The sequence below is a fragment of the Sminthopsis crassicaudata genome, chromosome 1 (assembly GCF_048593235.1).
Source record: "Sminthopsis crassicaudata isolate SCR6 chromosome 1, ASM4859323v1, whole genome shotgun sequence".
Classification (NCBI taxonomy): Eukaryota; Metazoa; Chordata; class Mammalia; order Dasyuromorphia; family Dasyuridae; genus Sminthopsis; species Sminthopsis crassicaudata.
In genome coordinates, this window is record NC_133617.1 from 186,838,774 (window position 1) to 186,855,224 (window position 16,451).

Sequence of the window (16,451 nt, forward strand, 5' to 3'; positions counted from 1 at the left end):
AGGGTGGAATCCCTGCTGCCACAGTCGGGTCAGGATTGGGTAAGCAGACAATTTTATGGTACCTTTTCTAGACTCTCCCTTACACTTAGTAGTGAGCAATACAATCCTTAAAAGGCTGTTCAGACACCCAGAGAGCTGCCAAATTCCACTGTTGCTTCCAGCATGAAGGTGACCTATGGCCTGGGTTGTGACTACTTCTCCCAGTATATCTATACCTGCTGCTTCTTTACCCACCCATCACCACAAGGCTTTGAAGGTAGAAATGGTAAAATGGTATGGTGATGTCTTTTGATTCCTGTGTAATTTGTATTTAAATGAGACAGAATTGCACAGTTATCAGCCTCACTCTCTCTTCTAATGGACCGTTGTCCAGTGACAGGACAGAGTCAAGATAACTGGTGATGACTCAAGATACAGTGGATGACTTTGATGTCTTTGTTGTCTGACCAAGATCTAAAACCACACCTGTTTCATCTGCCTTTGTGACCATTGGAACAAATTGTTCAACCCATTCCACCAAGGAAAGTTTTTTGCATACTTGGGATAGACATTGTCCTACTCACTGAAGGATTTGAGATCTTTGGTTACTTCAGCCTGGTTTAGTACTTCAGCCTAAGTGATTTGCTTAGGTGAGCCATTGTGCATGTTGCAGCTTCTTGGAACCACAGTTGAGAGGAGGATCAAGTAGATACCAAAGGTGGAATGAAGTGCTGTAAAGGCTTATAAGGGTTATTAGTTTTCATACCTGAGACACTAGTCTTCTCTGAACACACCTTATACCCCAAAATATAAATATGAATATATATATATATATATATATATATATATATATATATATATATATATAGAGAGAGAGAGAGAGAGAGAGAGAGAGAGAGAGAGAGAGAGAGAGAGGGAGAGAGAGAGGGAGAGAGAGAGAGAGAGAGAGAGAGAGAGAGAGAGAGAGAGAGAGAGAGAGAGAGAGAATGAATAGAATTGGGTCACATTTGTAAAAATAAGAGCGATCCCTAATTTATAAATGGTCAAAGGGTATGAAAGGCATTTTTCAGAAGAAATCAGAATTATCTATCATAATGTGAAAAAATACTCTAAATCATTATTGATAGAGAAATGCAAATTAAAACAATTGTGAGATACCACCTTATATTTATAAAAGATGACAAATGCTGGAAAGAATGACAAAAAAAAAAGAGGTACACTAATAAAGTATTGATGGAGTAGTGAATTGGTTCAGTTATAGTGAAGAACATTTTGGAAATAAGCCAAAGGGCTATTCAACTGTGAACTTTTATATATATATAGATAGATAGATAGATAGATAGATAGATAGATAGATAGATAGATATAGATATAGATATAGATATAGATATAGATATAAATATACATATATATTTATATCTATATCTTCATATATATATATATTTATATATATATATGTATATATACACACATACTTATAGTAACTATCTCTAATGATAAGAGGTGGGGATTGTTTCAGAAAGAAAAAAAAAGCAGATCTATATGAACTAATAAAAAGTGAAGTGAGAAGAATCGGGAGAACATGGTTCACAGTAATAGCAATGTCATAGTGATGATCAAATGGAAAAGACATGACTCTTCTGATCAAGACAATTCCAAAGGACTCTTGTTGGGGGGAAAATGATATTGACCTACAGAGAAAGAACTAATAAATTCTGAATGCAAATCACAGTATACTTTTCTCACTTTGTTTTTTTTTTTCATTGAAATATAGATAATATGGGGGTAGAAAAGTAGATGGAGAGAGGACACATGCTTCATTCTGAGTCCTTGCCCTCACTACTGATTACCAAATTCAGCCTCTGAAATAAGGCTTAATTGTTAGAATCTACAAATATTGGGAGTACATCAAATTATCATCAGAAGATAATTTGGAAGATTGCTAGAAAAGGTTTTCCTGATTGGTGGAAGCAGACCAGCACAGGCAGGAAGGCAGAATATGGAGGTTAGTGCAAGCTGAGTAGACTGGAGTTGGGGGGTGGTCTCCATGGCTGGAAAATTTACAGGAAGGACTCTATTACAGGTTGGCAGCTCTGCTTTGGTTGCAAAACAATAGATCAGCAGAGAAATTACACAAATGCCAAAGATAGAGTGTACCCAAAATTCCAGAGTTTCATAGGCCCTGGCTACACCCACCCAGCACTGGGAGTGACTCAGCTTGGACTACAGCGCAGTTGCACAGCCGCATTCCACAGGTAGGCTGGAGCTCTGATCAGTGACACTTCCTGTTCACAGGACAGATTCTGTCCCTGTTCTGTAGAGGAAGCTGGAAACCTCCCTGTTCAAATGGCAGACCCCAAGGATTTTTTTAAAAAATTAAGTAAAAAAGCAAAGTGAGCTCTAACTACACATAGCTTCTATAAAGAAAGAGAGCAGATTTCCAAACTTGAGGAGACTAATAGCAGACAATCTCCAGATAAAACCCCAAAGGGGGATGTAACCTGGTCACCATCAGACAAAACTCTCCTAGAAGAATTTAGAAAATATCTTAAAATAAAAATAGAAGAAAAATGGGGAAAGGAAATAGAAACTCTGCAAGAGAGTATGGAAAAGGCATGTAACTCATTAAAAGAAAGATTTGATAAAGTGTAAAAAGAAAAAAAAAAACTTTCTGAAATATGAATTGGAACTGGTAAAGAACTCCCCGGGAAACAGAATTTGTGAATTGGAAAATATAAATAACTCCCAGGAAACTAGGATTTGAGAATTGGAAAAACAAAATAACTTGGCAAAAAAAAAAAAAAATAGTGAAATGGACAAAAAATTCCATAGAGCAAAACAACTCACTTAAAAAAAAACAAAAAAAACAAAAACAAAAAAAAAAAAAAACTCATTTGGACATTTACAAAAGAAGAAAAAGAAGAAGAAGAAGAAGAAGAAGAAGAAGAAGAAGAAGAAGAAGAAGAAGAAGAAGAAGAAGAAGAAGAAGAAGAAGAAGAAGAAGAAGAAGAAGGAGAAGAAGAAGAAGAAGAAGTTAATGAAGAAAATAACTCATTAAAAATCAGATTTGAAAAAATGGAAATTAATGATTCATTGAGACATCAAGAATCAGTCAAGCAAAACCAAAAAAATGAAAAAAATAGAAAAAATATTAAATATCTATGTGGAACAACAACAGACCTAGAAAATAGATCTAGGGGAAATGATCTAACAATTATTGGGCTCCCTGAACACCATGATACAAAAAAAAAGAGCCTAGACACAATTTTTCAGGAAATCATCAAAAAGAACTGCCCAGATGTAATAGAATCAAAAGGTAAAATAGGCATTGAAAGAATTCATCAAACACCTTCTAAAAGAAATTCTAAAATAAAAACTCCAAGGATTATTGTGGATAAATTTCATAACTATCAGGCTAATGAGAAAAAATATTACAAGCAGCCAGGAAAAACAAAACAACAAAAAAAAAAAAATCAAATATTGAAGTACTGCAATAAGGATCACTCAGGATCTAGCAGCTTCCACATTAAAAGATAGAAGAGCCTGGAATCTGATATTTTGAAAGGCTAAATAACTTGGAATGCAAACAAGAATAAAATACCCAGCTAAGCTGAACATTTCCTTCCAGGGAAGAAGATGGACATTCAATGAAACAGGTGAATTCCGTTTATTCCTGATGAAAAAACTAGAGCTAAACAAAAAATTTGACCTACAAATAAATAAAGGAAGAGAAGGGCAACTGACCTGTATGTGCCAAAATGTTTGTGGCAGCCCTTTTTGTAGTGTTTGAAACTGGAAATTGAATGGATGTCCATCAATTGGACAATGGCTGAATAAATTGTGGTATTTGAATCTTATGGAATATTATTGTTCTATAAGAAGTGACCTGCAGGATGAATATAGAAAGCCTTGGAGACACTTACATGAACTTATGCTGAGTAAAATGAGCAGAACCAGGAGATAATTATATACTTCAACAACAATATCCCATAATGATCAATTCTGATGGATGTGACTCTCTTCATCAATGAGATGAACCACAACAGTTCCATTTGATTTGGAATGAAGAGAACCAGCTCCACCCAGCAAAAGAGCTCTGGATAATGAGTACAGCCACAACATAACATTTCAACTCTTTCTGTTATTGGCCACTTGCATTTTCGTTTTTTCTTCTCAGGTTATTTTTACCTTATTTCTTAGTCCTATTTTTCTTGTGCAACAAGATAACTGTATAAATATATATATATATATATATATATATATATATATATATATATATATATATATATATATATATATATATTGTATTTAACATATACTTTAACATATTTAACATGAATGGGACTACCTGCCATCTGGATGAGGTGAGGGAAAGGAGAGCAAAAGTTGGAACAGAAGGTTTTGCAAAGGTCAATGCTAAAAAAAATCACCTATGCATATGTCTTGTAAATTAAAAAAAAAAGCTATAAAAAAGAAATATGGATAATATTGAAATACATTTTGCATAATTTCACATGCATAATTTATATCACATTGCTTGCCTTAGTGTATAGGGAAGTATTTCAGAGAGAGGGAGAAAATTTGTAACTCAAAATTTAAAAAGAAAAGAATATTACAAGTAAATAATACATTCCTTTAACAGCCCAGTAGTTGTGCAGTATGATTCTTAACTTTGATGACTAGATAGATGGTAGCATTTTGAAAAGATGTAAGAATGACTTTTAGATTAAATGAGCAACAAGGTGGTGTGCTAAACATTTCTTCTGATCAACACAACTTCTCAAATCTCAACAAAACAGAAATTAAGTATCAAAGTTTGTTCAAATTCAGCTATTTAAATAGTACAGATACTGGGAATCCAAAAGAAAGTAAACAAAACAAAACAAAACAAACAAACAAACTCCAGGAACCAGTGATCAATGACCATGAGGTCACTCAGCAATCCACTCCTAACTTCTGCACTACTGGAACCAAGGCCACAGTAACAGAGTGTAAAGGAAACCACAGAGGTTTACATCAAAACCTACCCTGCACCCTGTTCTGTCTTTCCAGTTTTCAAGAGATTCTAACATCAGCCTGAAGAAGATGGTTTAAGTTTCAGTGAGCACAAGCCTGATGGGGGCTTAAAATTGGAACCATCAGTATATTAAAGTTCTAAATGGCTGATATCAAGGAAAATAGGTTCTTCTGGTGCCATGAAAATCAGATTTGGAAGTACTTGCAGCAGACCAAAGAATTTAATAAAAGAAGATATGGGGCAGATCACCATGGCAGGAAACAGTGCATGTAAGGAGTTATGTAACATTCTACCAAGGTTGAGGGAAAAACATAGAATTTAGCTAAAATCTTTTGTGATAATCCAGAAATAATTTTGGGGCAAAGATCTATTTGGTTATGGTGATTTTCCAGTGTGAGAGGCTGTTGAGATAGTTTGAGAGTCAGCCCCCAATGAAATCACAATCAAAGAGGAAGGAGAAAGAAAGTGAGTAATAGGGAGGTTGAAAAAATGATTAAAATTCCAAAGATTTCAAGAAAAAGAAATCTCAAAGATCTTGAACATAAACAGATAAATCAACAAGAAAAACAGTAACATAAGGAAATGTGATCTTTAAATATAAATGAGTCAAGTCATCCTAGAATAAATACTGTAAAAAAGAAGAAAAACTATCCAACATTTGATGGGACAGAGGGACATATGTATTTTGAGAACATAAAACTAAAATGTGCTATTCTTCAATTGGTGAAAAGATGAATGAAAATTATGAGAAAAATGTATGTTTCTCATAGCAAAAATAATGAGTAGAATGGGAAAAAAATGAATTGGAAGTGTTAATGTTCAATAAAGACACAAAAGGGATGGGAAATATAAATTTACAGATGTGAAACACAATATAGAAGAAGTAGCAAAAAACAAGAACATTAAAATAAAATTGGATCTTGAAAAGTATAAGTATGTAATGTAGAGTTAATTTATGAATCATATGTCTCTTATAAGAACAGAATAGAAAAAAAAATTATATCATAATGAAGAAAATAATAAAAAAGAATCTCCCAGACCATCTCAATATAGAAAATGTAATCCTAGTTGAAAATTCACAGATTTTCACCAGGAAAAACCCAACTCTAAAGTCTAAGGCACAAAATGAATCATTAACAATTTAATTTAGAAATTACAAATCTGCAAACCATCAGGAGAAAGATATTTAAATAGAAAGGAATGGATCTTCAGATAATTCAAGAGTATTCTACCCTTACTAGAAAAATGAGGAAGGAATGGAATAATATGTTCCAAAAACACTGGACCTAATGATGCAATCCAGTTTAATTTATTCTGCAAAAATGAGTTTAAACACATAGAACCTATATCTTTTCTGTTCTTTTTAGCTAAACTCATGTGGATTCCACTTGATTTTCTTTAAAAACAATACACACAAAGTATATGTTCAAAAGTCATTTATACATGTATGATAATTGAACATGTGGAAGAAGTTGACATCATGAAAGGAGTATAGAGAAACCCAAATCAGAACCTTGAAGAACAATTATGTTTTGGAATTTGATGATGAGTATAAACAAGTAAGACTGTGAAGGAATATTTTGATAAGAAGAAGCATAACATGAATGCAGAAGCCAGTAAAGGAGAAGATATTTAGGGAAACATGGTAGTTGAAAACATCAAATATCTGGGAATGTCAAAAAATTACGATCAGTAAATTTAGTTTGAGACCTTAGAGAAAGAGTGATGACACACTGTGAAATAAGTGTGAAGTGGGGAACTAGAGGCAGCAAGCATAGAGTGTTTTAACAAGTATTTTTTTAGTAAATAAAAGTACATGAGATGATGGTTTTAGGGTTTTTGGTATTAAGAAAAGTAGTGCAGCCAAGATTAGAAGCAAGGCAAGAAATTGGGGGGAGGACAGGAGAATAAGGGGAGCAGGGAAAGAAATTATTATAGCAAAGTTATCTGATAAAAGCTTTGTTTCTCAAATACATAGAAAACAAGTTAAACTTCTAAGATTATGAATTATTTTCTATTTTTTAAATTCAAAGGATATTAACAGATAGATTTCAGAATAAGAAGTGAAAGCTATCTATATAATTATGTGGAAAAAGTACGCTAAACCAAAGCTTCTTAAATTTTTCCACTCACAACTCTTTTTTGCCTGATAAAATTTTAGATGATTTTGGGTATACACATATATAAATAGGTATATAATTCAATCATTTATTGATAATAAATCACAATTCATAACCCTCACATTTAGGTATGCAATGCATAGTTTAAGAAAATCTTCTATAAATCACTAATAATTGTAGACATTCATATTAAAACAACTCTGAGACACCACCTCACACCTTTCAGGTTGACTAATAAGAGAAATAAAAATATTCTTGATTGAAAATAAGATACACAGATATTTTAAAGCAGCAGTTACCAAAACCATTTGGTATTGTCTAAGAAACAGACTAGTTGATCAGTGGAATAGGTTAGGTCCAAAGGACAAAATAATTAATAACTCTTAACAACCTAGTGTTTGACAAACCCAAGGACCCCAGACTTTGCAATAAGAACTCAATGTTTGACAAAAATTGCTAGGAAAATTGGAAATTAATATGGCACAAACTAGGTATTGAACCACACTTAACACAGTACACCAAGGTCAGGTAAAAATGGGTAAATGACCTAGGAATAAGATTATAAATAAATTAGAGGAACATAGGATAGTTTACCTCTCAGACCTGTGGAAGAGGAATGAATTCATGACCAAAGAAGAACTGGAGATCATTATTGATCATGAAATAGAAAGCTTTGATTATATCAAATTGAAATTTTTTTGTACAAACAAAATCAATGCAGATAAGATTAGAAGGGAAACAATAAACTGGGAAAACATTTTTACAGTCAAAGGTTCAGATAAAGGCCTCATTTCCAAAATATATAGAAAATTGACTCTAATATATAAGAAATCAAGCCAAGGGGGGCGGAGCCAAGATGGCAGAGAAGAAACACACGACTCAGTGAACGTCCTCACTCCCTCACAACCAATTAGATAAATTAAGTCTCAAAATTAGCTCAGGACTGATAGATACCACAAGGACTGGAAGCACGACTTACCAGCTGAAGAGAATCTGGAGTTTCAACAGGAAAGGTCAGTTCTCAGGGGAGGAATAAGAAAGACCAGCACAGACGGTGGGGTAGGGGCACACTGCGCCCATTGCGCTGGGAAGGGCTCTGGGATCAGAGAAGCCACTGAGGTAAAGGAATCTGGCACAGGCTGTTAGCTCTTCTCTGCTAATTATTTAGCAGTTCAGAAGAGAAAGCCAAAATATTTTAAAACTCAGATTAGATTCCCCCCACCCACCCTGGGGGCGACTCAGCAGATCTCGGCACCAGGGGGTGTGGCCTCAGCTACCACCTGAGAATAGTTAAGAGACTGACAAGTGGGTGGATACGGCCCAAGGCAACACACACTGCCTAGCTTAGCTGGAGGGAGTGGAACTCAGCTCCAGGAAGTCCCAGAGAAGCGGAACCTTTGAACTAGGGACCACGGTTTCTGGCAGACACTTCCAGTTTGAGCGCAGGGGCTTCTCACGTCACCTGCTGCAGACATCCACCCCCCACCCGGACACATAGGCTGGGCTTCGTGCTGTCTTCACTATTCTACGCCCTCGAAGCACAGTAGTGCTAATCACCTCTGAGGCACTTCCAGGGAGGGGGTGGGGAACTCTCTCCCAGAGCTCTCTCTTAGCTCAGGCTCAGGAGCCGCTGCATCCATCCGGTCTGGGAGGAAGCTGGTAAAGAAGTAAATAATTTCCTACCCCAGGGACAGACCCCAAAAGATTTTTTTAAGTATGAGCAAAAAAGCTAGAAAAACCATAGATTCCTTCTATACAGAGAAAGAGCGGGTGTCCAACCCCGAGGAAGTTGACAGCAGAGAATCAGCAGACAACAACCTAAAGGGGAACGATTCCTGCCCCCCATCACATAACTCTCTCCTAGAAGAAGCTCTTAAAAAATTGAGGGAGATCGAAGAAAAATGGGGAAAAGAAAGGGAAGTTATGATAGAGAATAACAACGTCCTGAAATTGGAGTTGGAAAAAATAAAGAATTCACAGGAGATGCAGGGAAACAAAATTAGTGAATTAGAAAAGGTTAAAAAAACACAGGAAAGTAGGATTTCTGAATTGGAAAAGATAAAAAAGTCTCAAGAAAATAGAATTTCTGAATTGGAAAAAGAAAATAATTCTCAAAAAAAAAATTAGGGAAATGGAAAAAAATTCAATAGAGCAAAATAATTCATTTAAAAACGAAATTGGGCATTTACAAAAAGAACTAAAAACTGTGAAAGAAGAAAATAACTCCTTACAAGTCAGGATGGAACAAATAGAAATGAATGATTCACAGAGAACCCAAGAATCAGTCAAACAAAACAAAAAAAATGAGAAGCTGGAGAACAACGTCAAATACTTACTGGGAAAATCTATAGACCTGGAAAATAGATCTAGGAGAGATAATCTGCGGATTATTGGGCTTCCAGAAAACTATGACCAAAAAAAGAGCCTAGATTCTATTTTACAGGAAATTATCAAAGAGAACTGTCCAGAGATAATAGAAACAGAAGGGAAAGTAGATGTGGAAAGAATTCATCGAACTCCTTCTGAAATAGACCCTAAAAAAAGAACACCACGGAATATTGTGGCTAAGCTGCAGAATTACCACACAAAGGAGAAAATCCTGCAAGCAGCTAGAAAAAAACAATTTAAATACCAAGGTGCCACAATAAGGGTCACCCAAGATCTGGCTGCCTCCACATTAAAAGATAGAAGGGCCTGGAACCTGATATTCCGAAAGGCAAAAGATCAAGGACTGCAACCAAGAATGAACTACCCAGCTAAGTTTAGCATCTTTTTCCATGGAAGAAGATGGTCATTCAATGAAACAGAGGAATTCTATATGTTTCTAAGAAAAAAAACAGACTTAAACAAAAAATTTGATTTACATCCACAAGGCTGAAGAGAAACAGAAAAAGGTACACAGAACCCTTGAGAACTGTAACTCTGTTGTGGGGATATAAAAAATACTCAAGGATAATTTGATTTTACTGATATAAAAGAAAAAAAAGGGGGGTGTAGTAAAGGGAAGGAGGTCGGTTCAGAAAAAGGGGAAGGAGTGATAAAAAGAGGGAAACTACATCCCAGGAAGAGACATAGAAAATACACCATATCTGAGGGAACTTAGTGAGGGGGAGAATCATTGTGTGAATCTTACTCTCATCAGAAGAGGCTCAAAGAGTAAATAATTAACATATTTGTTTTTCAGAGAATTTTCTCTCACCTCATTAAAAGGGGGGAGAGGAAAAGGGAAAAGGAAAAGGAGAATAAGTGAAGGGACTTGGAGGGAGGGGGGAGGGATCCTAAAAAAAAAAAAAAAAAAAAAAAAAGAGGGAGGGTTGCGCGTCACAAGGGGGATCTGTAAATTAAATATCGGGGAGGGGAATCAGGGGGGTCAAGGGAAAAAAGTATAATCTGGGGATTATACTTTTAATGTATACTTAATGTATACTTTAATGTGTAGTGGTATCTCAGAGTTGTCTTAATTTGCATTTCTCTGATCAGTAGTGATTTGGAACACTCTTTCATGTGAGTGGATATAATTTCAATATCATCATCTGAGAATTGTCTGTTCATATCCTTGACCATTTATCAATTGGAGAATGGTTTGAGTTCTTATAAATTAGGGTCAGTTCTCTATATATTTTGGAAATGAGACCTTTTATCGGAACTTTTAACTGTAAAAATATTTTCCCAATTTGTTACTTCCCTTCTAATCTTGTTTGCATTAGTATTGTTTGTACAGAAACTTTTTAGTTTGATGTAATCAAAATCTTCTATTTTGTGATCAATAATGATCTCTAGTTCTCCTCTGGTCATAAATTCCTTCCTCCTCCACAGTTCTCAGAGGTAGACTATTCTCTGTTCCTCTAATCTATTTATGATCTCACTCTTTATGCCTAAATCATGAACCCATTTTGATCTTATCTTGGTATATGGTGCTGTGTGAATCCATATCTAATTTCTGCCATACTAATTTCCAGTTTTCCCAACAGTTTTTTCCAAATAATGAATTTTTATCCCTAATGTTGGTATCTTTGGGTTTGTCAAAGACTAGATTGCTATAGATGTACCCTTTTTTGTCCTTTGTATCTAATCTGTTCCACTGATCGACTGGTCTTTTTCTTAGCCAATATTAAATGGTTTTGGTGACTGCTGCTATATAATATAGCTTTAGGTCAAGTAAACCTACACCACCTTCATCTGACTTTTTTTTCATTAGTTCCCTTGCAATTCTTGACCTTTCATTCTTCCATATGAATTTTGTTGTTATTTTTTCTAGGTCATTAAAATAGTTTCTTGGGAGTCTGATTGGTATAGCACTAAATAAATTGATTAGTTTGGGGAGTATTGTCATCTTTATTATATTCACTGGGCCTGTCAATGAGCACTGAATGTCTTTCTAATTATTTATATCTGACTTTATTTTTGTGGCAAGTGTTTCGTAATTTTTCTCATATAATAACTGACTATTCTTTGGTAGATGGATTCCCAAATATTTTATACTCTCAACATTTGGTTGAAATGGAATTTCTCTTTGTATTTCAATATAATTATTATTCAATATTATTAATTATTAATAGTATTCAATATTAAGCCAGCCCTGCATTCCTGGTATAAATCCTACTTGATCATAGTGTATTATCCTGGGGATGATTTTCTGAAGTCTTTTTGCCAATATCTTATTTAAGATTTTAGCATCAATATTCATTAAGGAAATTGGTCTATAATTTTCTTTCTCAGTTTTTGATCTACCTGGTTTAGATATCATTACCATGTCTGTGTCATAAAAGGAGTTTGGTAGGACTCCTTCATCCCCTATTTTTACAAATAGTTTATATGACATTGGGGCTAATTGTTCTTTAAATGTTTGGTAGAATTCACATGTAAATCCATCTGGTCCTGGGGATTTTTTTCCTGGGGAGTTGATTAATAGCTTGTTCTATTTCTTTTTCTGAAATGGGAATATTTAACCAATTTTCTCCTCCTCTGTTAATCTAGGAAGCCTATATTTTTGGAGGAAGTCATCCATTTCACTTAAGTTATCAAATTTATTGGCATAAAGTTGGGCAAAACAACTCCTTATTATTTCTCTAATTTCCTCTTCATTGGTGGAAAGATCGCCCTTTTCATTTGTAAGACTAACAATTTGATTTTCCTCTTTCCTTTTTCTGATCAAATTTACCTAAGTTTTATCTATTTTATTGGCTTTTTCATAAAACTAACACTTGGTTTTATTTACCTAAGTTTTATCTATTTTATTGGCTTTTTCATAAAACTAACACTTGGTTTTATTTATTAATTCAATAGATTTCTTTTTACTTTCAATATTATTGATTTCTCCTTTTAATTTTTGTATTTCATATTTGATTTTTGGTTGGGGGTTTTTTATTTGGTCTTTTTCTAGCTTTTTAAATTGCTGGCCCAATTCGTTAATCTTCTCTTTCTCTATTTTGTTCAAATAAGCCTCTAAAGATATAAAATTTCCCCTTATTTCCGCTTTAGCTGCATCCCACAAATTTTGGTATGATTGCATTGTGATCTTAGATGAAGGCATTTATTATTTCTGCCTTCCTACATTTAATTTTGAGATCTTTATGTCCTAATATATGGTTAATTTTTGTATAAGATCCATGAACTACTGAGAAGAAAGTATATTATTTCTATCGCCATTCAGTTTTCTCCAAATGTCTATCATACCTAGTTTTTCTAATGTTCTATTTACCTCTTTAATTTATTTCTTATTTGTTTTGTGGTTTGATTTGTCTAAATCTGAGTGTGCAAGGTTGAGATCTCCCACTATTACAATTTTACTGTCTATTTCTTCTTGCAACTCTCTTAACTTTTCCTTTAGAAAGTTAGATGCTATACCACTTAGTGCATATATGGTTAGTATTGATATGGCTTCATTATTTATGCTACCTTTTAGCAGGTATAGTTTCCTTCCTTATCTCTTTTAATTAGATCAACTTCTGCTTTTGCTTGATCTGAGATAAGGATAGCTACCCCTGCTTTTTTGGCTTTACCTGAAGCATAATAGTTTCTGCTCCAACCTTTTACATTTACTCTGTATGTATCTTCCTGCTTTAAGTGTGTTTCTTGGAAACAACATATTGTAGGGTTCTGACTTTTTATCCAGTCTGCTATCCATCTCCGTTTGATGGGAGAGTTCATCCCATTCACATTTACAGTTAAAATTACTAATTCTGTACTTCCTGCCGTCATATTATCCCCAGATTATGCTTTTTCCATTGACCCCCCTGAACCCCTTCCCCAATACTTAATTTATAGACCCTACTTGTGACGCACAGCCCTCCCTTTTTTAGTATCCCTCCCCCCTCCTTCCAAGTCCCTTCCCTTATTCCCCTTTTCCTTTTCCCTTTTCCTCTCCTACCTTTTAATGAGGTGAGAGAGAATTCTCTGAAAAACAAATACGTCAATTATTTACTTTTTGAGCCTCTTCTGATGAGAATAAGATTCACACAATGTTTCTCCCCCTTTCTAAATTCCCTCAGATATGGTATATTTTCTATGCCTCTTCCTGTGATGTAGTTTCCCTCTTTTCATCATTCCTTCCCCTTTTTCTAATACTATCCCCTTCCCTTTACTACTTTCCCCTTTTTTTATATCAGTAAAATCAAATTATCCATGCGGACTTTCTAAATATCCACAACAGAGATACAGTTCTCAAGAGTTCTATTTACCTTTTTCTGTTTCCCTTCAGTCTTGTGGATGTAGATCAAATTTTTTGTTTAAGTCTGGTTATTTTCTTAGAAACAAATGGAATTTCTCTGCTTCATTGAATGACCATCTTCTTCCATGGACAAAAATGCTAAACTTAGCTGGGTAGTTTATTCTTGGTTGCAATCCTTGATCTTTTGCCTTTTGGAATATCAGGTTCCAGAGCCCCTTCGATCTTTTTATGTGGAGGCAGCCAGATCTTGAGTGACCCTTATTGTGGCACCTTGGTATTTAAATTTATTTCTCTAGCTGCTTGCAAGATTTTCTCCTTTGTGTGGTAATTCTGGAGCTTAGCCACAATATTCCGTGGTGTTCTTTTTAGGGTCTTTTTCAGAAGGAGTTCGATGTATTCTTTCAATGCCTATTTTCCCTTCTGTTTCTATTATCTCTGGACAGTTCTCTTTAATGATGTCCTGTCAAATAGAATCTAAGCTCATTTTTTGGTCATAGTTTTCAGGAAGTCCAATGATCCTCAGATTATCTCTCCTAGATCTATTTTCCAGGTCTATAGATTTTCCCAGTAAGTATTTGACGCTATTCTCCAGCTTTTCTTTTTTTTTTTTTTTTTTTTTTTTTGGTTTGTTTGACTGATTCTTGGGTTCTCAATGAATCATTCATTTCTATTTGTTCTGTCCTGATTTGTAATGAGTTATTTTCTTCATTCACATTTTTTAGTTCTTTTTCTATGTGCCCAATTGAGTTTTCAAATGAATTATTTTGCTCTATTGAATTTTTTTCCATTTCCCTAATTTTTTTAGAGAATTATTTTCTTTTTCCAATTCAGAAATCCTATTTTCTTGAGATTTTTTTATCTTTTCCAATTCAGAAATCCTACTTTCCTGTGATTTTTTTACCTTTTCTAATTCATAAATTTTGTTTCCCTGAATCTCCTGTGTATTCTTTATTTTTTCCAACTCAAATTTCAGAACGTTGTTATTCTCTATCATAGCTTCTCTTTCCTTTTCCCATTTATCTTCAAACTCTCTTAATTTTTTAATAGTCTCTTCTAGGAGAGAGTTATGTGATGGGGGGCAGGTATCATTCCCTTTAGGCTGTTATCTGCTGACTCTTTGCTATTAACTCCCTTGAGGTTGGATACTTGCTCTTTCTCTGTGTAGAAGGAATCAATAGTTCTTCTTGGCTTTTTACTCATGGTTAAAAATCTTTTGGGTTCTGTCCCTGGGGTAAGAAGTTTTTTTTATTTATTTCTTTACCAGCTTCCTCCCAGACCAGATGGATGCAGTGGCTCCTGCACCTGAGCTAAGAGAGAGCACTGGGAGAGAGTTCCCCACCCCCTCCCTGGAAGTGCCTCAGACGTAATTAGTATGGCTGCGCTTTGAGTGAGCTGTGTGTCCTAGAGACTTCCCTGAGGTTTAAGACTGAACAGTAAAGGTGACACAAAGCCCAGCCTATGCGTCCCATGGGATGTGGATGTTAACAGCTGATATGAAAAGCCCCTGTGCTCAAATTGGAAGTGTCTGCCCAGAAACCGTGGTCCCTATTTCAAAGGTTCCGCTTCTCTGGGACTTCAGCGGCTGAGTTCCTCAGCCTCCTGCTAAGCCAGGTACTGTGTGAATTAGATGTTGCCTTGGGCCTTGTCCCCACTTTTCAAGCTCTTAACTACCCCCAGGTGAAGCCCCTGGCAACAGAAGCCGGGCACACTGCCCTACTGAGATCTGTTGAGTCACTTCTGGATTGGGTTGGTTCTAGGATCTGGTTTTATATCTTAAAAGTGGCTTGATTTCTCTTCTGATCTGCTGTTTTATAAGCAGAGAAGAGCTAACAGCCTGTGCCAGATTTTTCTATCTCAATGGCTTCTCTGATCCCACCCTCCCCAGCCTAATCGGCTCAGTGTGCTAGCACCTCACCCTGTCTGTGCTGGCCTTTTTTTTTTTTTCCTCCCCTGGGAACTGACCTTTTTTGTTGAAACTCCAGATTCTCTTCAGCTGGTAAGTCGTGCTTCCAGACCTTGTGGTTTCTATCAGTCCAGCGTTATTTTTGAAGCTGATTTAACTATTTGGTAATGAGGGAAGAAGGGAACTCACAAAATAGAATGTATCTTCTCAGCCATCTTGGCTCCGCCCACCCCTCCTGCTAATTTTAGAGATGAGGAAACTGAGGTAACAGGATAAAGTAATATGACTAAAATCACTAATAAGTGCCTGATGCCAGATTTGAATTCAAAAAGGGAATGTCTGACTGACACCAGGACAATACTCTATTTACCAAGCGTCCTTGTTGCTCCTTACTAGGATATCGTTGACATCAAATCAGAACATGGCATACTTTATTCACCATCAAATAAAATTGACAATATGTAGCATAAATAGGGATTATATAACATCTCAACAGGATCAAATTAATCATAAATCTTCACAATCATAGAAGAATAGAAAAAAGCGAGTTATCAACTGATTCTGAGAAAAATATAATTCATTTCTACTCAACTCTCTCTCTTTCTCTCTGTCTTTCTCTGCCTCTATCTCTGTCTCTCTCTTTGTCTTTTACTCGCTCTTTCTGTGTGTGTATATTCCTGTTTCTTTAGCCGATATCTTTCTGTCTTTCTCTGTCTCTCTGTCTCTTTTTGTCTGTCTCTCTCTGTGTCTCTCTCTCTCTCT